The sequence below is a fragment of the Crinia signifera genome, chromosome 4, assembly GCF_055691185.1.
Source record: "Crinia signifera chromosome 4, ASM5569118v1, whole genome shotgun sequence".
Taxonomy (NCBI): Eukaryota; Metazoa; Chordata; class Amphibia; order Anura; family Myobatrachidae; genus Crinia; species Crinia signifera.
The window spans coordinates 291989927-292014132 of record NC_139220.1 but is presented as its reverse complement, the minus strand read 5'-3'; the positions used below and the strand labels follow the sequence as shown (position 1 = coordinate 292014132).

General features: G+C 46.9%; 1 protein-coding gene across 3 annotated transcripts in view; it reads left to right on the top strand.

Moving 5' to 3' along the window:
• Positions 1-24206, top strand: part of LOC146075618 (lysophosphatidic acid receptor 2-like) — a 60637-nt gene that overhangs the window by 27166 nt on the left and 9265 nt on the right. The gene's annotated exons all lie outside the window — the stretch shown is intronic.

The window sequence follows — 24206 nt, the reverse complement described above, 5'->3', positions numbered from 1 at the left end:
GGTCTCTTAATTTTGCGTGTGCCCTGTACGGGAAGAGGGTGGGCAGCTGACATCTGGTGCCCGCCTCCAGCCGCGTCTGCCTGATTTCCATAGGAACGCCCAGTGTTTTAATGGGAACACCCATGAAACGCTTGTCGTTCCCGAGGCCGCGTCCCCTTGCCTCCGCCCCACACCCCCTACATGCACTTGTCAGTGGAAACAGGATCATCCCCATTCACACCCAGCATATGCATATGCGCAGAAGGTCAAGCTAGCGGACCTGAATAAGCTCCTTTGACTGCCCAGGGGCCTACACATGGTCAAATCCGGCACTGCATCTCACCAACACATTCCAGGAGAATAGGCAAATACGTAATGCTTGTTGTAACCAATGGGTTTGTCCCATATGCAGTTTCCAAACCTGGTAATACTGGTCACTTCTGGAAAAGTTTGGAAAATTACATTTTTATTACAATAATTCCCAACTATCCCAATTACTTGATCTTGGCAATCAAATAATTAAGCCTCACTCACAACATCAGTCATAAATGACCTATGATATTTTGGCTCCAATTGAGAGTTGGGAGCAAAGCGCATAAAGCAAATAACTTGGCACCCGGACTAACTAATGTTGAAATTACATTTTTTGTACTCAGCAACTTAGCTTTATGTTTGGACATGTCTCTCCCAAGTCTAAATCTCTCTGCAAATTTTAAATTATACCCCTGCCCACTTGCAGTTTAAGGTGGTTTTACCAAGTTGCGAAGATAATTCTATATATTTAATTGGCTAAGCATTTTTTTGTGAGAGCAACTACTCTGGTTATGGCAACACCGGGTCTGGTGCTTCAGGTGTCATTCATTACTTGTGATGTAGATGTGAGGTTAGCAGTAACACACACAGGGGGGGTTTCTGAGTACCCAGAAACCCCCCAGGAGTCTAAGGGCCCTAGGCTGAAAGCTGAGGGTCCCCTCTTTCCATGGGTACAATAATTTTAAAAATCGTCCCTTGGGAACCGGAGATATCTGACTTCAAAGCAGTGGTCCCCATCCAAGCTTGTTAATTGCACTTCCCAGTCAGATATTTCAGGTTCTGTCTGACTTAGAGTTTTTCTGAGGATACATTCCAAAAGCTGGGACTCTCCTCCTTTGATGGATACTAGTAGCTTGTCTCTACTGTTCCCAGAACTAGAGATATCAGCCTTCCAGCAGCTGGTTACTGCTCCAGCTCCACACACCTGGTATGTAGTTTTATATCCTCGTTGGCAGATTGCCTCCTGAAATCTGATCCCCTAGTACCCAATACCATTTGGTAGGTGGGATCCTCTAGTTTTTAATTCCATTAAAATCTAAGAAATCTATTTCTGGGAACTGGAGATATCTGCAGTCAAGCAAGCTGTCCTCCCACCAGAAAATTATGAATAATAAGCCCATTCCACTATACACCCCTCCTCTGCATATTAAACATCCTCTACCACCCTGGAAGTTATGTATCAGGGCCCCTTCATTCAGCCCAATGCCCCCTTCTCCCACCCCATCTCCCACCATCTGTGCAGTAAAGGGGTAATTAGTGGAAATTACTGATCCAGGCCCTACATGCTGAGCGGTTGATATAATACCCCCTACCACCCGGGGGACATCAAAGCTTCCCCCACCCCTACTGCTGGAGGATCGGTAGGTGCCCCAATACATTGCTATGCCCAGGGGTCTAAACTGCTGTTGATGCCCCTGTGTATACATACATATATATATATATATATATATATATATATATGTATTTTTTAAATTATTATAATTATTATTTATATACGTTTGGTCTATCTATAATACTTTAACTGACCCGGCATATACTGGGTGACCTAAGTGTCCATCTCCGTGCTTTGCTCCGCCCCTCTGGAAACCCCCTTCTGAAAATCCTGCGTTTGCCACTGGTTAGGTTACAGAATGTTGATGAAGTGGTCAGGAAGTTGAGGAATAATGTGTCAAAGCTGTGATTTTTTGCTTGCAGCAAAGCACATTTTTTTCTGCCCTAAATTCAGTTGATATCATTAATTTTGTCTAGCACTTATATACACGGTATACAGTAAACTTTTGTGGGAAAATTAAATTGTTTATTAGACCGGATCTCATGCATAAAGTGATGGGAGTTCAGGGAGAGCAATATTTAATTGTGCTATTTGACAGGGGCACCACTAGGGGGTGGGGACTAGGGGGTTGCATGCTCTAAGTGCTAGATACCCATACATGCATGCAGTGAGGGGGAGCAGAGCCAAATTACTGCCATGCCCCCGGTTGATGAAAATCCTAGTTTCAGTCCAGTCTTTGATTACGCGTCTGAGGCCCAGAGGTAGAACAGCTAAACTCGATCAAAAAAGTCACTTTTTGTTAATTTCAGCTCGCCACCCCCTGGGGTGTGCGAGCTGCACTGATTGTGCCTGAATGAAGCAACAATTATATAGTTTCATAGTGTGCCATTTACTGTATGCTGGCGAGAAAACAACATACAGCTTTTTAAATTTCAAGCAACGGGGTTGTCTATTTGCTTTTATATTGACTTTTCATATTACATCATTACACTTGTATAGGGTTAGCTAAGAGATCTTTCCGAGTACATATGGCAGCATTTTTTAACCACTCCATTCAGAGGATTTCCGTAAATAAGGTATGTAAATAACCATAGTTGTTGACCTGCAATTGTAAATATTAGGCCTATAGATAAGAGGGCTGTTATCCTCAATAGCTAGATGTAAAGAGGGCTTCCGATAAACAACTGCAGCAGCTGGCAGCCGTGACACAACTACATTGAGAGACCAGCTCCACCTGGGACTCGGCTTGCCTTCTACCAAGTGGGCTTCTACCCTGGTCCCAGTGTCACGGCTGCCAGCTGCTGCAGTTGTTTATCGGCAGCCCTCTCTTCATCTAGCTATTAAGGATAACGGCCCTCTTATCTATAGTCCCAATATTTACAATTGCAGGTCAACAACCATGGGTATTAACATTCCTGTGCAAATCCTCTGAATGGAGTGAACTGCGGAGAGTTGATATGAGGTACCTCGGTAAGTTTTATGCCCCAATATCCACAGCAGATGTTAATTAGACATTTTTATCTTATCCTGGTATTTTTTATTTATGATTTTATACATTGTATATTTTATGTGATTCATACATTGATTTAATTGTGCAATTAGTGCAATATGAATACATCTTTTTATCTTACTTGTTTTCCATGACTTCACTATATATATATATATATATATATATATATATATATATACACACACACACACACACACACACACACACACACACACATATAGATAGATAGATAGATAGAGATAGATAGATAGATAGATAGATAGATAGATAGATAGATAGATAGATAGATAGATAGATAGATAGCCCTCTGCGGTCACCAAATGTATAGGAGATGTGCGACAACACCCGGAGGCAATAAAACAGTAAAGGCCCCCATACACTATGCGATTTTGGTCCGATTTCATCCGATTTCGGCACTTGGTGTGATGTCTGATCCGATCCGATGCGCGGTCCCGTGCGCATCGGACCGGATCAGGGAGGTCGGACGGTCTGTACATACGATCACGTCCGACCTCCCTGTATGCATATGCCGGTACTTCTTTACTTTCACGGCGCCAGCATGGCGCCGCGCGTCAGAGTCCCCTTGCGGGGCTCGCTTCGCTCGCCCACGCTGCGGGCTCGGTGGCTCGCTACGCTCGCCACGCTAATTAAAATCAACTCCATGCCAACATGGATAGTGGAGGTATGAACTATCCATGTTGGCATGGCGTTAACTTAGTTTATTTAACTTAATTAGTGGCGAGCGTAACCCGGAAGTACGCGCGGCGCCATGCTGGCGCCGTGAAAGTAAAGAAGTACCCATATGCCTGCCACCTGACAGGCATATGCATGCAGACACCGGGCAGGCAGCGGGTCCCTGAGCACCGGCTGACTGACCTAGCCGGGCGGTGGTGGGGGGCGGGTGCGGTGAGCGCTGCTGACCTGGCCGGGCAGTGTACTTACTTACATAGCAGCAGCGGGGACGGGCAGCGCAGTGGCGGCTATTATATTTTTAAAATACTTGTCAAATGACCGGCCGCTCTCTGATTGGCTGAGAGCTCTCCGGCCAATCAGAGAGCGGCCGGTCATTTGACAAGTATTTTAAAAATATAATAGCCGCCACTGCGCTGCCCGTCCCCGCTGCTGCTATGTAAGTAAGTACACTGCCCGGCCAGGTCAGCAGCGCTCACCGCACCCGCCGCCCGCCCCCACCACCGCTGGCCGCCCCCACCACCACCGCTGGCCGCCCCCACCACCACCGCTGGCCGCCCCCACCACCACCGCTGGCCGCCCCCACCACCGCAGCCGCCGCTGCCCGCCCCCACTACTGCCGCTGCCCGCCCCCACTACTCCTCACCGCCCTGCAGCTCCCCGGGTTTTTTTAACATGGGATAAATCACATGCGATTTATCCCATGTAAAAAATGGCACATCAAGTGCCAAATTGTATGTGAGCCTCCCGGGGAGCTGCCGGGCGGCTCGTAGGAAAATTGGGTCTGACTTGTCCCTAGGACAAGTCGGCCTAATGTATGGGGGCCTTTAGACACTGCAATGTGAAGGAGATCAAACGTTTTGGATGTTTAATACATCGTCATCAGGATAATACAAAGCATAAACACACATACCTATATCAGGAAACACCACACCATGTGCCGTCGCCCGATCAGTTCCGGTCCCGAATGACGTGCCCCATACCCTCCAACATGACCCATCCCATTAGGTACAAAATGCTCTGTTCCTGGACTTCCCTGCCAGTGACAGTTACAGGTGTGAGCCTACAGCACAGTCCAATATTCAAAGAGGGGGGGTCACATCAACTCTTAGTGATGTTTGGGATGGCAGCTGGTGTGGCTCCCCTTTTTGAATATTGGACTGTGCTGCAGGCTCACACCTGTAACTGCCACTGGCAGGGAAGTCCAGGAACAGAGCATTTTGTACCTAATGGAATGGGTCATTTTGGAGGGTATGCATGCCCCCACCAATGACGCCATCATCCTGCTCTGGTTGTCAGGGCGACCAACTAGAAACAAACATAAATCGGCAGCAATGCCGTGTAAGATCATATACCATACACACATAAATACATACATGGATAAAAACAAAACCAACCAATGTAATCAGGTTATAGAAAAGGGCTAACATGGGGAGTGACAGATCCTTACATAGTTACATAGTTACATAGTAGGTAAGGCTGAAAAAAGACTTGCGTCCATCTAGTTCAACCTGGTATAGATATCCATTGCTGATTTGGTAGGTTCTGGTATTTTACAGACGCCTCTTACAAAAAGAAGCCAGGTGGATCAATAGACTTGGCACCTTGGGGCTCAATGAGTCTGCTGGGTTACACTGCTTTCTATAATATCCTAAAAATGGCATGCTTATTGAACAGCAATGCATTGTGCGCGTCCTGATCCACAAGGTCTGCGGCGTTATTGAAGGACTGGTCCCAGTCTCCCCCTCCGAACTGACAGCATGTGGACGCTGATACTTATGCTGGCAAGCTGCTGATTCTTAACTTTTATGTACGTGAGCTTTTATTTATCAGTAAAGTCTGTGAATTTGTTGCTCATTTTGCGTTCTGTCTCCAATTCTTTACACACGCGTGCGCGTGCGCACATCGTTTATTCTATTAGATTGGGGGGTCTCCCAACTGCCACCCCCCGCAGCGGGACAATGCCTGCCGTGGGTGGGACAGCGGGACAGGACCCGAAATCGGGACTGTCCCGCTGTAATCGTGACAGTTGGGAGGTATGCATACACACACACACACACACACACACACACACACACACATATATATAGTTTAACAAAATAAATGGTTCAGGTGTTGCGCTAAAAAATACCAAGCTGCAACTCTGAAATGTCTCTCCTGTTATTGAAAGACACAAGCGACAGTTTATGGGGAAAAGGGAAGATCAGAGTGCGCTATCAACTGTACCACCTAGCATAAATCAATATACAACATGATCACACAATCATTGATTTTCCGGGGGAGTCGGTTAGAGATGTTCGATAATGAGACGTAGACTTCGTTCAAATGATATTGTCTTTATTAAAAGAAGCCCAACCCCAGGTTTTACAACAATGGGGCATTCCTTATGCCACGTAAGAGTATAAATTCAAGTTCACTAAATGGCGGTGAGGGCAAACTCACAGAGGTTAGTTTAACTTCACTCTGGACGAGTAAAAAAAGGGCCGTATTTATAAGGTTCACGTTCAAAAGTGGAACCCTATTAAATGTCCACTTAAGAATGAAAGTCCCAACGGAATAAGGAAATCACCCGTATGGAAAAAATAATAATATATAGAACAACCTAGATGAATGGTTTCATCAAATTTCAGACCCAGCAAGGAAAAGGGGGTGAATCTCCCACAATTAAGATAGAGTAGAGGGCCCTACATACGCAGAGATGTGTGCCAGAGATACATCACGGGAGATTCAGCACAAGAGATTTCACTCTTGTGGCTAATTTCAGACAATGAGCCACATACAGAGAGATGTGTGTCAGAGATTCAAATTGGGAGATTCAGCATGGGAGATTTCAAATCTGTCACGACTGTCACGCCGCACATGCCATCAAACTGCACTGTGTATGTGTATATATATATATATATATATATATATATATATATATATATATACACACACACATATATATATACACATATATATATATACACATAAAATATATATATATATACATATATATATATATACACACATATATATACACACATATATATACATATATATATATATATATATATATATATATATATATATATATATATATATATATATATATATATATATATATATATATATATATATATATATATATATATAGTGGAGATAGTCCATACATACATTGGTGGAGATATATACATAGTGGTTAGTCCATACATACATTGGTGGAGATATAGTCCCCCACCCCAGGATGGAGATAATTAAGGATATTACGTTGGTGGTATAGTGGGTATAGCCCCCCAAACATTGGTGGCACAGTGGGAAAAAAATAGATATACTTACCGCTACTCTGGAGTCCAGCATCGCGGCTCTGTCCCGCGGCGTCATCAGGAGGGCTGTCTCCGGCGGTGACGTCATCGGCTCGGCGGTGGTCTCCGGCGGTGGTCTCCGGCGGTGCCTGACTGTCATCGGGATCAGCGGCGGCGGTGGTGTCAGGTGCAGCGGCGGCGGCGTTCAGCGGGGCTTCAGTCGCTCAGAACAGCCCTGCTCATCTGCCCGCAGCCACACATGCGGGAGATGAGCAGGAGCTTTCTGAGCGACTGTTCTGTATTGTACAGCCCGTCCGTTCTGAATCTTGGACAGATTCAGAACGGCGGGTGCGCGCATGTAAATCGCTGTGTGGGCTATATACACAGCGATTTACATGCATTTTCAGGCATTTTCTGAGCAATTTAGTAAAATCGCTCAGAAAATGCCTGAAAATTGTGCTGTGTGTGGGGGCCATAACTCTCTCCTAGAAGGCTGGCAGTCTAACACATATAGGTTAACACCTGTATTATCATTCCCCCACCAGCGCAGCTTCTCATATATTGTTTTTCCAACTTTCAGATATTGTTTGGTGTGCCGTGAGTTAAGAAAGGTTGACAATCACTGACATAACGGATTATGGGCCAGATGTACTAAGCTTGAAAGTGATCAAATGGAGAGTGATAAAATACCAACCAATCAGCTCTTAACTGTCATGTTACAGACTGTGTTTGAAAAATGACAGTTTGGGGCTGATTGGTTGGTGGTTTATCCCTCTCCACTTAATCACTTTTAAAGGCTTAATACATCTTGCCCTATAGGACACAGGCAAATGCCACACCACTGAGTAGTAAACTCAGCAAGCATATTCATTAACACATTATGGAATGCAGATCAATACAATGCAATAGGACTTTTATACTTACATTTCCATAACTCACGTACAGAAGAAAATACTGTGACTAGTGACTACTGTGCCTTCTAAGGTCTGTTAGCACTTTGTATGGTTATATATCTAAATTTGATTAGAGTCTTGATACCATGATGTCTGAATCAGTAAACAGAAACTTTTACAACACAAGGGGCCAGATTCTCTAAGCTCCAAAAGTGATAAAATGGAGGGTAATAAACAGCCAGCCAATCAGCTCCTGCCTGACATTTTTCAAACACAGTCTGTGACATGGCAGGTAGAAGCTGATTGGCTGGCTGTTTATCACTCTTCACTTTATCACTTTTGAAGCTTAGAGAATCTGGCCCAATAACTTTTGTCTTAACGGCCTACACACGTAGCGATTTGCTGAGCGTTCTCAACGATGCTAGATTGCTGAGAACGCTCAGCACACAGTGATATGCCAATGATGTGTGCTGAGCGATCTCTCAGGGCCGGTGTTCTCTGGTGAGAACACTGTCCCTAACCCCGGCGATTATCTAGGTTTATCCAGCATGCTGGATATTAATTGCTGGGCAATAACAACACGCGGGGGCCTCACATCGCTATACCCCTAAATATGGAGTGATGTCGGGACATTTTCTAAGTGATCTAGTGAGATTGCTTTGAAAACGCCCCTAAATCGCTATGTGTTTGTAGGCCCCATTGGTTTATTTATTTATTTACAGTTTCTTATATAGCGCAGCAGATTCCGTTGCGCTTTACAATAGTAGACAGTGATACAACAAACTGAGTAACAACAGACAGACTTGGAGGTAGGAGAGCCCTGCTGCAAGCTTAAAATCTATAGGGATATAGGGGGGAAACACAAGGACAGGCACCAGTAATAGCATAGCAGTCCCACCCAGTTACAAGTCCAGAAGAAAAGCTATATAATACATAAGTGCAATGGTTGTTAATTGTTGAAAAATACTTATTTTTGTGTTGTTCTAATATAGTGGTATTTCCCAACATTATGGAACTGCAGTATTTATCTTTGCAACTTTTTTCTATAAGGGGCCTGTTTCTTGTTGAATTAACACGATTTTATTATCTAGACTATTTTATGAATGGGTTATTGCATTCCTTTTATGTGCTGATGTCCACTCGTTAGTGATGGTAGGAGCCATCCCCATAGCTGCCTCATTGTCTCATTTACAAGGCTCAAAAAAACTGAGCTAATGCTGAAAGATCATACTAATAATGCATTTGACCAGAGGGTCCTTCTCCATTACCTACTGCCTGGACTTGTACTGCCCAAAGGGAGCATCATTGAAGCTGCTTCAGAATTTCATTTTTTTTTTCCTTTGATGGGTTGGATCTTATCAGACAATGGGGGGAATTTACTAATATGTGTATTCTACTTCACATGTGATGTTGCTATGGGCAACCAATCAGATCTTGTCTACTATTTTCTAGAGCAGGGAACTCGGTCCTCATTACCCCACACAGTGCATGTCTTGCTGGTAACCCAGCAGATGCACAGGTGTACTAATTACTCACAGACACATTTTATAAGGTCCACAGATGGAATTAATTATTTCACTTGTGATTCTGTGAGGAGACCTGCAAAACATGCTTTGTGTGGGGTAATGAGGACCGAGTTCCCTGACCACTGTTCTAGAGGATCCTAAATAAATAAGAAGTAGTAGATTCTGATTGGTTGCCCATAGCAACATCACATTTGTCTCTTGCCCTTTAATAAATATCCCAGGAAAACCATTCCAAAACATGAAGACTTATAAAGACACAGGCCACGATTCAGAGTTGGACAAATTTAGAACATCACATGATAAATCTGCGTATGCATGATGGTTTATGGTAATGGACATATATTAGAAATGCATAAAGATCCTTGCAATTTAATAGGGGTTCCTGGATGGTGTCTGACATGTGGGTTATGGAGTCACTACACTGGGTACATATAAAAAGGTAGGGATGCCACTATATAGCAAACAGAAAAATATTACATCAAACAGAAAAAAGATGTTTCACCATACCTGCCTACTCTTCTGGTTCCTGCGGGAGACAACCAATGTTTTGGGCATTCCTCCGCACAACCAGATGTGTATGCTCCCCTCCCACAGTCTGCCCACTTCCTAGTGTTTGCAAAATGCAAAGACAAATAAAGGGAATCTGAGGCCCTTGATGACAGAGCAGAAAGAGAGAGAGAGAGAGAGGAGTGCAGAGAGGGGTAGAGAGATAATCACAGAAAGAGAGAAAAGGCAGCACAGAGAGAGAGCTGAGAGAGGAGTGCCGAGAGGGGTAGAGAGATAATCACAAAGAGAGAAAAGGCAGCACAGAGAGAGAGAGAGAGAGAGAGAGAGATGAGAGAGAGGGAGAGGGGAGTTCAGAGAGGGGTAGAGAGATAAGCACAGAAAGAGATAAGTGGCAGCACAGAGAGAGAGGGAGTGCTGTGGGGGGGTGGAGAGATAAGCACAGAAAGAGAGAAGAGGCAGCACAGAGAGAGAGGGAGTGCTGAGAGAGCGAGGAGAGCAGAGAGAGAGAGAAAGAGAGAGAGAGAGAGAGAGAGAGAGAGATGAAGGTGCCCATACACGTTACAATTATTGTATACAATATTGTATACAATATTGCATCTCATCCGATCTCGGTTTTGCGATGACATCAGATAAGATGAGATCTAGTACAAAAAGTATGTGCAGCACATACTTTTTGTACTAGATCTCATCTCATTTGATGTCATTGCAAAACCCAGATCGGATGAGATGCGATATTGTATACAATATTGTATACAATAATTGTAACGTGTATGGGCACCTTTAAGGAATACAGAGAGGGGTAGAGAGCTAAGCACAGAAAGAGAGAGAGCGCTACATCATGCTTTCTGGTGACAGAATGTGAGCTTACCCTCCAACATGACCCATTGCATTCGGTACACAATGCTCTGCTCCTGGACTTCCCTGGTAATGTAGGATTGCCAGCACCTGTGTGGAACTAGTTAATTGACAAGAAGGGTGTTTCAACACAGGTGATGGCAATCATACATTACCAGGGACATCCAGGAACAGAGCATTGTGTACCGAATGCAATGGGTTATGTTGGAGGGTAAGTGTGAGCAGAGGGCCAAATAGGAATGGGACATTTAGTGACAGAACATGCTGTGTCCTTCCTCCCATGTGCTTCTCAGATAATCAAGTTGTTACAAGCAGCTCCTTCATTCCAGTTTACAGCATTATAGCCCAGTGCTACCTGAGGCAGATTAGTCCTCCTCTAGTGACTCCCAGGTAGCAGCAGGGAGGAGCTCTACAGGAGAAGTCCGAGCTGTCTCACATTTCATACACCCTGACCTGGATACAGCTGCAAGTTAGCCTGTGCATCCAATTAACCGCTGCAGTGCTTGCACTAGCTCCTGTACATCCATGGTATCAAGTGCTCAGCCGTTCTCTAGAGCTCTAGTTAGGGATGGCCATCGATGATTCATAATCATCAATGGTTTATGGCCGATGAAGGATAGTTTTGCCATCGATGGAGGAGAACCAAATGGTTCCCCTCCATCGATGGCATAGCATAACCGAATAGTTGTTTGTAAAAAAAAATTCCTGAAGGTGCCAGGACACGGAGCATAGCTTTGCCACTGACACCCATGACACCCCAGGCACTGATTGGCCCACAGGCCAGTCAGTCCAAAAAAATGGATGACCACCAGGACCCGCCTGCCCATCAGCTGGCATACGCAGGGCCGGATTATAATGGGGGCACAAGGGGTCAGTGCCCCTGGGCCCCCCTCTAGCTAGGGGCACCCCTAGCTAAAGGTTTTGTGTATGGGAGTGGGGTAGTGCTGCAGCTTCACCTATCTGCCAATGTGACAATGATTAATGGTGCTGAGCATCGTTAGCCAAGTGTGCAATGCATTACTGGGTGTTGACCAAGTCCCATGACACTTTGCACCAGAGGGCAGAGGCTGAGACGTTAGCGCTGAGCTCTGATTAGTGGAACTCATTACATGCTTCTCAGGCCCATGGATAACAGCAGCAGCAGCCTAGTCATGGGAGGGTTTTTAATAAGAGGCAGCACTGGGACTGTGAGGTCTCATGCAGAGGGACAAACACAGGCTTTTCATGTGGTATGTATGTATTTATGTATGTGTGTGTGTGTATATATATATCCCCTGAAGTTACCCATTCACCAAGTGTATACTGCTTTTACTCTGTATTTTGACAGTGTAATATTCCACCATGCAGTTTGCGGCCAGTAATGATAAGTGCCCCGGGCCCCCCGAAGGCTTAATCTGGCACTGGGCATACGGCCTGCGTTCACGGCATCACTCGCAACAGGCCTTGCAAAGTAGGCAGCTCAGATCTTAAGGATTTACTCTGTTCTCTTTTTACTACTGACAATGCTGCTGTGGGCCGATTTGCATTGGGGGCCTGGAGCTGCAGCTCCTCCCTGGACAGGCACAACAAAGTCTCATACCAGCATAAGGTCCGCACATGAAAAGGTCAAACTGAGTTTTGAAGAGTTCAAAAAAACAAAAGCCCTGAAAATTTGATGACATTTTGCTTGTGTAAAACTTTTGTCAGTGTTAACCACATGGTGTCGACCTATTCACTGTCAACCTATCAACCAAATCCTAAAGATAATCAATAACACACATTTAATCTTAAATATTAGATTGCACTGAATTATACTTGCCCTGAATTAAGCAGCACCTGTAATCAGTTGCGTATCAAATATATTTGCAGTCAGGGTTCGGGAGAGGTCCCTGCGACACTGAGTATGACTTTGCCGGGGTCCCTGCAGTGACCTGGAAACAACACACTTTCCGCCGTCTGGCGGCCCGGGAAGCACTCCTAACTTTGAAAAAACTGTCCGCACGCTGATTGTCCACACGCTGATAGTCAGCCAATCAGCGCGCGCCCAGTGTTTTAAAAGTTAGAAGAGCTTCCCGCGCCACCAGACAGCGGAAAGTCTCCAGGTCACTGCAGGGACCCCCGCAACGTCATAATCAGCGCCGCAGGGACCTCCAGGCTCTCCGTGACCGCAGGTACCCCCGCGGTACAAGGACCCCCCTGCCCGCTCCCCGCTGTACCCACAAGGAGGGGAAGCTGGGGGAGTAACAATAGCGCCCGCAGACCCCCCAGCGCCTCCCCGCCATTGCGTGGGCTGCGGCACCGTAGTTACGCCACTGCCTGTAATTGTTATGAATTCCAACCATGCCCTAACTGTGGAGTTTGTGTATTCTCTCTGCGCTTGTGTAGGTTTCATCTGGGTATTGGGGGTTACTCTAGTTCACTTGCAACGGCACAATCACTCTCTTATGGACAAAACCATATGCACTGCAGGTGGGGCAGATGTAACATGTGCAGAGTGAGTTAGATTTGGGTGGGGGGTGTACTTCAAACCGATATCTATATTGCAGTGTAAAAATAAAGCAGCCAGTATTTACCCTGCACAGAAACAATAAAACACCCACATCTCACTCTCTCATGTTACATCAGGTTCGGTATGATTTACCTACAATCAAAATCCTGATGGTCAAAATACTGATAGCAATTGACCGGCGGTCAAAATAACGACATGGTTAAAATAACGACATGGTCAAAATACCTACATTTGAAATATAGACAGGTCAAAAATTAGACACATTTTTCATATTTTTTGGGGTCTGCATGTTGACATAGGTCGACATGAACCCCGTGCTTCGGGCACGGTGCCTCACTGCGCTCGGCACACTATTATATTCCCCCTTCATGTCCACTGGGATGGTAAAGTATGTACAAGTCGGTATTTTGACCATCGGTCAATGGTTGTTGGTATTTTGCTTATAGGTAAATTGACCGCATCCCGTTACATCAGCCCAGTCTGCAGTGCATATGGTTTTATCCATAAGAGAGATTGTGCCTTTGTGAGTGAACCAGAATTACCCCCATTATCTCACATAGGGCCTTATTTTGGTTCACTCTTTCTGACAAAATACTTCTTAGATGGACAAAACCATGTGCACTGCAGGGGGACAGATGTAACATGTGCAGAGATAATTAGATTTGGGTGAGTTATTTTGTTTCTGTGCAGGGAAAATACTGGCTGCTTTATTTTTACACTTCAATATAGATCTCACTTTGAAGTAAAACCCCACCTAAATCTAACTCTCTGCACATTTTGCATATGCTCCCCTGCAGTGCACATGGTTTTGTCCATCTAAGAAAGATTTTGTCAGAAAGAGTGAACCAAAATAAGGCCCCTTATACCAAAATATACTTATAGGTTAATTGATTCACAACAAAAATGAACCTTAACGTGAATGTGTGCATGTGTACATATAGTAGGGAGGGTATGGATCTTTGGATTGACACTATTTAGGTTGACACGGCTAAGGTCGACAGTATTGGAAGGTCGACACAAGCATTATGTTGTCAATGGCAAGGTCGACAGTCAAAAGGTCGACATCAGTTGTTACATTTTTGGGTACTTGTGGATTATCACGGCTCCCACGATGGCCATCGTATGCCATTGAGGCTGTACCACCCCCACTATCAACGCAAACCCGAAGCGTGGCGAGCGCAGCAAGCCCGCGAGGGGCGGCGGTACGCGTCCTACGAACTTTTCATACCTTCACTATCCACGTCGGCGTGGAGTTGAGAATAGAAAGTGTGGCGAGCGCAGCGAGCCACCGAGCCTGAAGTGTGGCGAGCGCAGCGAGCCCCGCGAGGGGATGCGGATACCTTCACAGGTATCCGCGTCCCCTCACGGGCTTCACAGGTGTCCGCGTCCGCTCGCCACGCTTTGCGCTCGGTGCGCTCGCCACACTTTCTATTCTCAACTCCACGCCAACGTGGATAGTGGGGGTATGAAAAGGTCGTAGGACGCGTACCGCTGCGCTCGCCCCGCGAGGGGATGCGGATACCTTCACAGGTATCCGCGTCCCCTCACGGGCTTCACAGGTGTCCGCGTCTGCTCGCCACGCTTTGCGCTCGGTGCGCTCGCCACACTTTCTATTCTCAACTCCACGCCGACGTGGATAGTGGGGGTATGAAAAGGTCGTAGGACGCGTACCGCTGCGCTCGCCACGCTTCGGGTTCGCGTTGATAGTGGGGGTGGTACAGCCTCAAACATGCCATTTGGGGGCCATTGAACATGTTTAATACTAATTTCAATGCATTTGGATGCTTTTCAGTGCAAAATCGTATGCGATCGCATGCGATGCGATCGCATGTGATGCGATTGCATGCAATTTTGACAAAACGGCAAAAATCTGTAAAAATCGCATCGCATGCCATTATATATGGCATGCAATGGCATGCGATGGGAGCCGTGATAATCCACAAGTATCCATTTTTGTACCAGATGTCGAAATAGACGACTAGGACAGAATCAAAGTGTGCTGCTGCGCTCGCAACATTCGCATGGCACGCTGCGCTGACCATCCAATGATTCCTGCAGCCTTCAGTCTGAAATGTAAGTCAATACTGATCTCTGAATTCAGGGCGGGCGCGGACATCATGTGACATCAGCCACCCGCCCCGAGCAGGCATTCCCCTGCCCACCCCTGACAGTGCAAATGCCTCATTGAGTGTGATACTGGCCGAAGGCATTCGCACAGGGGGCTCGCACATGCTCATATTCGCAGAACCCCACCATCGAAAACGGGGCCGAATTCGGACCCGAGTGGTCTGAATCGGCCCCATAGATTGTAAACTGCACTGGGGCAGGGACTGATGTGAATGGCCAAATGTTCTCTGTAAAGCGCTGCAGAAAAAGTATGCGCTATATATATAACTGGTAATAAATAATAACGATAACAATGCTGAATGGACAAATTGTTGTGTAGTGTGAACCTTTATCCTCAAGCTGCATTCTTGTCTTATCGGAGGAGATTGTGAAGAGAACCTCCTTTCCATGGCCCAGAGAGTCACTCTGAGAGCAGACATCACAACAGTGTGAGACAAAGCAACTGTGTGTGTGTGTTTGTGTGAATTATTCATTTCTGCAGCTGGCTCTTGTTATGCGTGCCCGTCCTTCTCTTTTTTTAGTTTCATCCAACAATATCCTATTCTTACCGTCTCATCAGCTAGCAATTTTATATAGAAAACAAGAACCTGGGGACCGGGATGTACTACAGGGAAAATGCGGTAAAACCCCCATTTTACCGCATTTTCCTATGTACTATTACCCGGCCGCACCGTTATCGCAGAGCAGGGTGGCGATACCCTATAGAAGCCTATGGGCTTCTTTTCGCTGCGTCGCCGCAACCCCGCCGCCTCGCCGACTCCCCCTCCCTTGGGCTTACCTTCTTGCAGGTCCTCCTGGACCCAGGAAGGTAAGCCCTTCCTCTCCCTATCAACGCAGCCGGACGTCCTTCCGGCTGCAGGGGGGAGGAGGAGGCGCCGGAGACAGCCTGCTTAGCTGTCCCCAGCGTATAGGCATCAGGAGCCGGCTGGGAGGTGACGGAGACCCCCTGCAGACCAGAGTACAGGTATCGCGGGGGGGGGGCTCCGTTACCGCACCGCGATGCCAGCCGCATATGTTAGTACATATGCGCTGGCATCGCGGCGGACAGCCGGCGAAGGTCGGCGATGTATATTAATACATCCCGCCCTTAGTAACTGAATAAAGCATTTTCCCCCATTGGCTCCCCATGCTGTGCCTTGCATTACTACCTGATCTTTAGAGCTGGATTTAAGGTGCGTACACACTAGACCAGGGGTGGCCAAACCGGTCCTCGAGATCTACCAACGGTCCACATTTTCCAAATCACCTAGCTGGTGCACAGCTGTAGTCATTACTAACTGTCACATTTTCAAACCTGCTGCAGTCATTCCTACTATAGATTCACAGGTTGCCTGGAAAACATGCACCGTTGGTAGATCTTGAGGACAGGTTTGACCACCCCTGCACTAGACAATATTTTTAAACAATATGCACGATGACACAGGGGAGCGATGTTGAGCAACTGCGCATGTACAGCCGCTTGGTGCAAGCGGGCATGTTAAAATGCTTATTTGCCGTCCCGTTCGCACCTAGCAGTGAGGGCGTTAGGTGGCGGCGATGGGGTGCACCCGTGGGAAGAACGCCAAATGTTTCATGGGCGTTCCCATGTAAATGTGCCGATGGTGCGGGAGGCGGGCAGCTGACATCAGCGGATGTCAGCTGCTTGCCCGCTTTCTGCACAGTGTGCTCATAGATGTGACACACCAGAGAGGTGTCTCACATCTGCAAGCGCTGTAAAAGTCATTTGATGGTCGGCAACCATCGAATGATTTCCTCCCTGCATGCAAGCTGCGAATGGATGTTAATGCAAAACATCCATTTGCACGCGTGCGGGGAAACTCGGCGTGCGAGGAGGGGGCGGGCGGCCATGCGGGCTGCGTTTGGTGGACTTGCAAAGCTGAGAAATTCACAGCATTGCGAGTCAACCAGAATAAGGTCCTTTGTGTATATCGTTCAGTGCATATGCCCTACTATATCAATAGGGATGCACACTCCCACATTATATTCTATCTGTACCTGCAGTTAAATCTGTGGATATCGTATTTACAGATGGTGCGCCCCTGGTTCTTGGCCGGGGAGCGCCCCTGGTTCTTGGCCGGGGATCGCCAGCATGCTTGTGCTGGCGATCGCCGGCGCAGAGGCGCTCCATCTGACTGGGACGCAGGTGCGTTTCACACGCACGTGCGTCCCAGTTTCCGGATGGCGCCACTGCGGGTCCCTGCCCGTCTCTACTTCAGCGAGACGGGCAGGGATGGGGGGGGGGGGGGGGGCGAGGTGCAGCGGGGGAGGTGGCGGCGGGCATCGGTGAAAGCACCGTAGCCACGGGGCACGCACGCCCCTGGCGAGAGCCGGCCGCTGGCGGGGCCTGGTGATAGAATCGACAGCGCCTGCAAGAAAGAGGCCTGCTCCATCTGTACTCTTAGATTTGGCCATTGACATATTGTTTGTGAAATCGCTCAGTGTGCATTGTTTGTCTGTGAGTTTCAGGAATTTTAAAGGAAATCATGAGCCACAGTGGTGTATCTATAATGGGTGCACACAGGCCCCTGAGTCCCGGGGGGGGGGGGGGGGGGTGTCGCGCATGCACAGCACTAGAGCGCTCATACCCTAATCAGACCTATGGGTGCTGCTGTAACTATCAAAAATGGGTGTTTTCAGTGGATATCTCGCAAATAAAATGTACACCCAGATATCCATGTGTATAGTCACATGACAGTCCCGCTTCCTTTGGATGGAGCATTATTGTGCAGCGCACAGTTTGGGAGGATGTCACGCGTGCAGGGATAGAATAAGTTAAAACATCTGTTTTTTAAGCGATGTTCTGCATGGCAAGGAATAAATGACTGAATTGTTTGCACAGCTGGATACAGAATAGATTCAACATTCCAATTATACAAGTGTGACTCAGTGGCATGGCAGCGACTCAGTGACGGCCCCTGACATGCTAGGCTTGGCTAATGACATACCCAGCAAAGTTGGCCAATCAATTCTTTGTTTCCAGAAGTTGCTATAAAAAGCAGCATCTGTATAAATATGCATGTTAGGAATATGTGCAAGAATATGTTCATATAGCAATCTCAGAACAACTTATAGCAGGGTTCCCGAAAATCGGGTCCCCCTCCCGCCCCCCCCCGGATTCAGGGGGGACCCCCGCTGCGCCCCCAATCGCGGCATTTAAATGCCGCAATCAGCGGGTTTCAGAGGAGGGGGCGGAGCTAAAATGGCAAAATCGCGTCAGTTTAGCACCGCCCCCTCCACGGAGATACACAAATTCACCTGTTTAACATAGGGGTGGGGCTTCACGCTCAAGCCCCCCCCCCCCCCCCCCCCCCCCCCGCCCAAGAGCAGCTGCTGAAACTCTCCGGGCTTCTCCCGGAGAGGAGAATATTAAAGTCGGCAACCCTGACTTATAGGGCAGTATTCAATCTGTTCTCGCCTATTCAATGCTGACGTTTCTGACTGCAATGCAGGCTGGCAGTTTTTTAAAGGTGAAACTGTTTTGTCAGAAACGGCCGTGGATTGTTGAATCCATGGAAATTTTTTTACAATCTACGGCCGTTTTGCCATGTAAATGATTGCTCTTTGTGTGTGTGTCCAGTGTAAAGTATGAAAAATAAATAAAAGTAATAAATAAAATAAAAACACATTTTTGGAGGATGATGGAGGAGGAAATAGTGGGAGTTCAGCAACCTGATAGAAGTGCTGAAGCTGCTACCACCAGTCATGACAAGGCCGATACCTCTTTGTATTTTTTGCTCTTTGGAGCATTTCTCTTTTTTGGGGATAGTTTATTAACAGCCACCCTGTCTGCCCCTGCAGTGCCGCTCTGCTTCCAAGATGTGCCAGGTTGGAAGTGTAAGGTCCACATGTATGTGATGCCCACTGCTGTCCCTTAGCTTAGTCATCCAGCTACCTCGGTATACCCTTTTGGCCCAACTACAGTAAATTAAAACAATTTTGTAAGCTGTTAAGTGATCAAAATTGACTAGAAATGAGTGGAAACTAATGTTATTGAGGTTAATAATACTTTAGGGGCAAAAACAGGCCCAAATACTGTTATTTTAGCCATTTTTAGCATTTTTTCATAAAAATCCAGATCCAAAACCAAAACCCACAAGGGTGGTTTTGCCCAAACCAATCCAGATCCAAAACACGAAGGGAGATCCAGATCCAAAACCAAAACCCGAAAAAGTGGCTTCCGCACATCTCTAATTTTGTTAGAATGTTTTTCCGACCAAACATGTACAACATGGGGCTACCCTACAGTTTTTATGGAATCAAGAGCTAATAAACCATTTTTCACACTCACATTATACATTGTTACTTTATTATAATTATAACCCTTTTACAATGAGCTTAGAATGCTGGCTTGCCCAGACTCAGGTCTTGGATTGATGGGATAGTGTCAACCCGGATCGTGCATCCCGGGGCCGTCCTGGTTCTGCAGTTTGAAGGGCAGAATCTTGTCATACTTGACATGGGTAATACCTAAAATACTTCATTGGTAGGCTCAAGATCGCAAACGTCCTGAGGAAACGTCGGTGACATGGGACTATCCAGTGGTGTATAAGGAGTATGTATATCTGCAGCGTTGGTATGATCTGTGTTTAGTATCCTGGGAGCTCTGACAGCTCTGCAGGGACTCACAGCCTGTGCCCTGTTCTGGGCTGGGGAGGGAAACTGCTGCAGCAGTCAGAACTCTCTACCTGCCTTACATGCAGAGGTCAGCCATGAGGAAGTGGTAGGGCAGCAGCATCTGGCATCTCCAATGGGCCACGGTAAAGAGTACCCACCCCTCTTGCCACCGCCTGCTTGCCAGTGATTGGAATGGAATTTTAACGTAGCTCTGCATTCAATCACTCACTAACCTTATAATTTATTTATTTATTAACAGTTTCTTATATAGCGCATACATATTCCGTAGCGCTTTACAGAGTATATGGAATGTAAAGGGCGGAACCCGGATTAGAGGGGGTCTAGAAGTTAGCAGTAAGGTGGCTTAGGAGACGATTATACGATATACGATGAAGCTTTGCTTCAAAAACAACACTTTCCACTGCCTGAGGAAGTGTCCAGGAGCCAATAGATGCATTGCACCTATACAGGGATACCTGTGATTCAAAAATATAGGTTGAGCCATCCAGAATGCTCAGGAGTCAGGAGCATTCCGTACATGGGATTTTTCTAAATATGGTGAAAGTTATCTGTGTATTTCTCAGGAATGCTTCAGAATGTGGAGCTTTGTAAATTATGTGGGGGCTGCTTTTGCATTACAAAGCTGCTGCTATCCCCTCATACATACATCCAGATGTTACTTAATGTTTGCAGTTACCGTCCCTTACCCTCTCATCCTGAAAGGATATCATTTAAATGTTTTTTGAAACATGTTAGGTGGAGAGTGATTTTTATTTAACCACACCCAGTTTTCCCTTGCAATGCTTATGTCTGCCACCAGGCTGAAAGTTGCCAGCCAGCCCCTGCCTCTAGTTTGCACCCGTGGAAGGGGAGGATTACATTTAGGCACTAGTGGGGAGACATACAGTAAAGGTGCCCACAGACGCATCAATTATCGAATGCGTTTTGTACTTTTTAAGCACAAATTGCATCTTATGTACAATTATCGGGTGGTGTTTATGGGCTTGTGCGATGCGATGCGCGTTCCCGGGAGCCCGATATTGTATGTCTAAAAAAGTACGTGCTGCACGTACTTTTTAGACTACATCTGAAATTTAACATTACAAACATGGGTTCATCACATCGCATCTTATGCATCCAAGTGCACATTGCATAGCAAGCTGGAAGAAAAATTGTATAGAACCATTGTACAGACAAAAACGCATAGCACAGTACAATTGTAGCGTCTGTGGGCACCTTTAGGCTATAGCAGGGCTCGTTGAACTTTGGTCGCCACGATTTTTTGGTGAGGAAGCCTGGTGCGCTTGCTGTAACAGCCAGACAGAGTTCGTCAATCCACTCGGCGGCTGAATGAGTCTGCAGGTCCGCCGTGGCAATTTCAAAACTCGAGCCAGCATTCGGAGCCAATCGCAGTGTGCAGCTAGGCAGCCAATCCGTAGCCGCAGCGCTAGCTCCTGATTGTCAGACAGTGAGCTCTGAATGTCTTGCAATCTGGTACAAGTTTTCTAATAGCCGCAGCGGACCTGTCCTGCTCTCAGCCGGGAGGATTGACGATCTCACTGTCCGGGTGTTATTGTTGCCCCCCCCATGACTGTGAGAATGTCCCCCATGGCAGCAAGCATGTCCCCCCAAGGCTGGCAGCGAGCATGTCCCCCCATGGCAGCGAGCATGTCCCCCCATGGCACAGCATGTTAACCCCTAGCAATGAACATTTACCCCTGGCACAGCATGTTAACCCCTAGCAATGAGCATTTACCTCTGGCACAGCATGTTAACCCCATGGCAAAGAGCATGTGTAACCCATGGCATCAAGCATGGAACCCATAGCAACGAGCATGTAGTTAAGCGGAACATATGTGGCATAATATGTATTAGGCATTATGGTGTGTGGTATTATATAATGGGCATCACAGCATGTGGCATAATGTGTAATGGGCATTATGGCGTGTGGTATAATATGTATTGGGCATTGCACAGTGTGGCATAACGTGTAATGGGCATTATGGCATGTTGAATAATATGTAATGTGTGTGTGACGTGTAATAGGCATTACGGTGTAAATTTTTTGTGCTCGGCTTTGGCGGGCATTGTCTGGATCCTACACAGTGGTGGCTCTTACCTTTGTAGAGGAGGGGGGCTGCCATGATATGCCTACCCCCCTCCTGCTACCACTGTGCTCCCTGCTGCTTCCGGTCCCAGTCGCCGGTCCCCTACATGGGGCCAGCGCATGCACAGTAACTTCATACATACTGCGCATGTGCTGGCCCAAGCCTCCATGGGCTGCCTTTGCAGCAGCCCCAGGAGGCATATTCAGGTTCCCAGATCCGGCGCATGAGCAGAACCCACTTTTGGGGCTGCCCCACATATGCGCACAGAGAGGCATCCCAGAGGGAGGGAACACCTACCAATGGAACTGCCTTGAGTGACTGGCAGGTCAGACTTCCAATAGGAAGCCAGAGCAGTCTCGCAGACTGCATTTGATTTCACTTAGGCAGAGAACAGTGGCGGATATTACCTGGGGGGCTGCAACCCTGCAGCCCATAGGTAAAAAACACCACTGCTCCTACACTTTCATCCTGGCTCCGAGATTTTAAAGAAATTTGTCAAGCCCTGGGTGATAAAGAGGGGATGGTTAGGTTAGGCTGTAGAGAGGGGAGATAGGGTTAGGATGCTGGGTGTTCTCATGACTACTGGCATCCTTACCTTATGTATCCCAATCACTGGTCCATTTGTAGCCTAAAGCATGCTATTTAGACCTGCACCTGTGGCTCAGGCTTTGTCAGAACAACTTGCCCCATGTCCCGGTCATCCTTTGATGTAACTCAGCACTTCTGTGCCAAACATTTGCTTGTTGCCCGAGTCAAGAGACATCACTAATGGTGTGTTGCCCACACCCAGCTGTCACCGTTGCACTTGCAGGGGGTGATATCACAATACAAGCTCCTCAGCAGTGACATGAAGTTGGGTGCTGCACTGTGACATTCTTGTGCAGCACCTGCCTCCTGTCGCTGAGAAGAAGGCAGTACTGCAGGCAGTGTCACCGGGGGGAGATCAGCATCTCTAAAAATGCTGAGCGCACACTGCTGGAGTGATGTAAATGAGAATCCCTGCAAGGGATTCAGTTTGTCTTGTGCCTACATATCAGAGTTGCCAACCCTCCAGGAATGGCGAGGAGGGTCCCGAAAATCGGGTCACCCTCCCGCCCCCCCCGGAAAGGTGGGCAGCCCTCTGGGGACCCCCCGCTTCCCCCCCCCCCCTCCCCCTGATTGCGGCTTCCCCCCCCGACCGCAGAGTTTAAATTACCTTATCTGCAGATCTCCGGGGAGGGAGCGGGGCTAAAGCGTCATAATTGAACTCCTGCTGAAAGTCTCCTCTCCGGGCTTCTCCCGGAGAGGAGCTTTTAAAAGTCGGCAACCCTGCTACATATAGACAGCTAATATTTAACCTGTGTTTCTCCCCTTTTACTGGATATCTATTAATAAGCAGTGTAGTGGGTGGAGCTTTGCCAAATAGACATGTCTATCTACATCATGGGTCTTCAAACTGTGGCCCTCCAGATGTTATGAAACTACAAATCCCAGCATGCCTTGCCACAGTTTTAACACTCCCTTATAGCAAAACTGTGGCAAGGCATGCTGGGATTTGTAGTTTTACAACATCTGGAGGGCCACAGTTTGAAGACCCATGATCTACATAAAGGGTAACTTACTACCTGCAAGTGCATAGGCAGGATATTAGTCACAGCCTTGTGAGCTCATGTGAATACAGGTGTGATGCATACTGGAAACCTGTGTACTTGTTATGAGCAGTACATGCTGTATACATTGGGGGTATTCTAGTTCATTCTTTCTGACAAAATCCTTTGTAGATGGACAAAACCATGTGCACTGCGGGTGGGGCAGATGTTACTTGTGCAGAGAGAATTAGATTTGGGTGGGGTTTTTCTTCAAAGTGAGATCTATATTGCAGTGTAAAATAAAGCAGCCAGTATTTTCCCTGCACAGAAACAAAATAACTCACCCAAATCTAATTCTATCTGCACATGTTAATCTGCCCCCCCTGCAGTGCACATGGTTTTGTCCATCTAAGAAGGATTTTGTCAGAAAGAATGAACTAGAATAAACCCCATTGTGTGGATCCTTCCAACT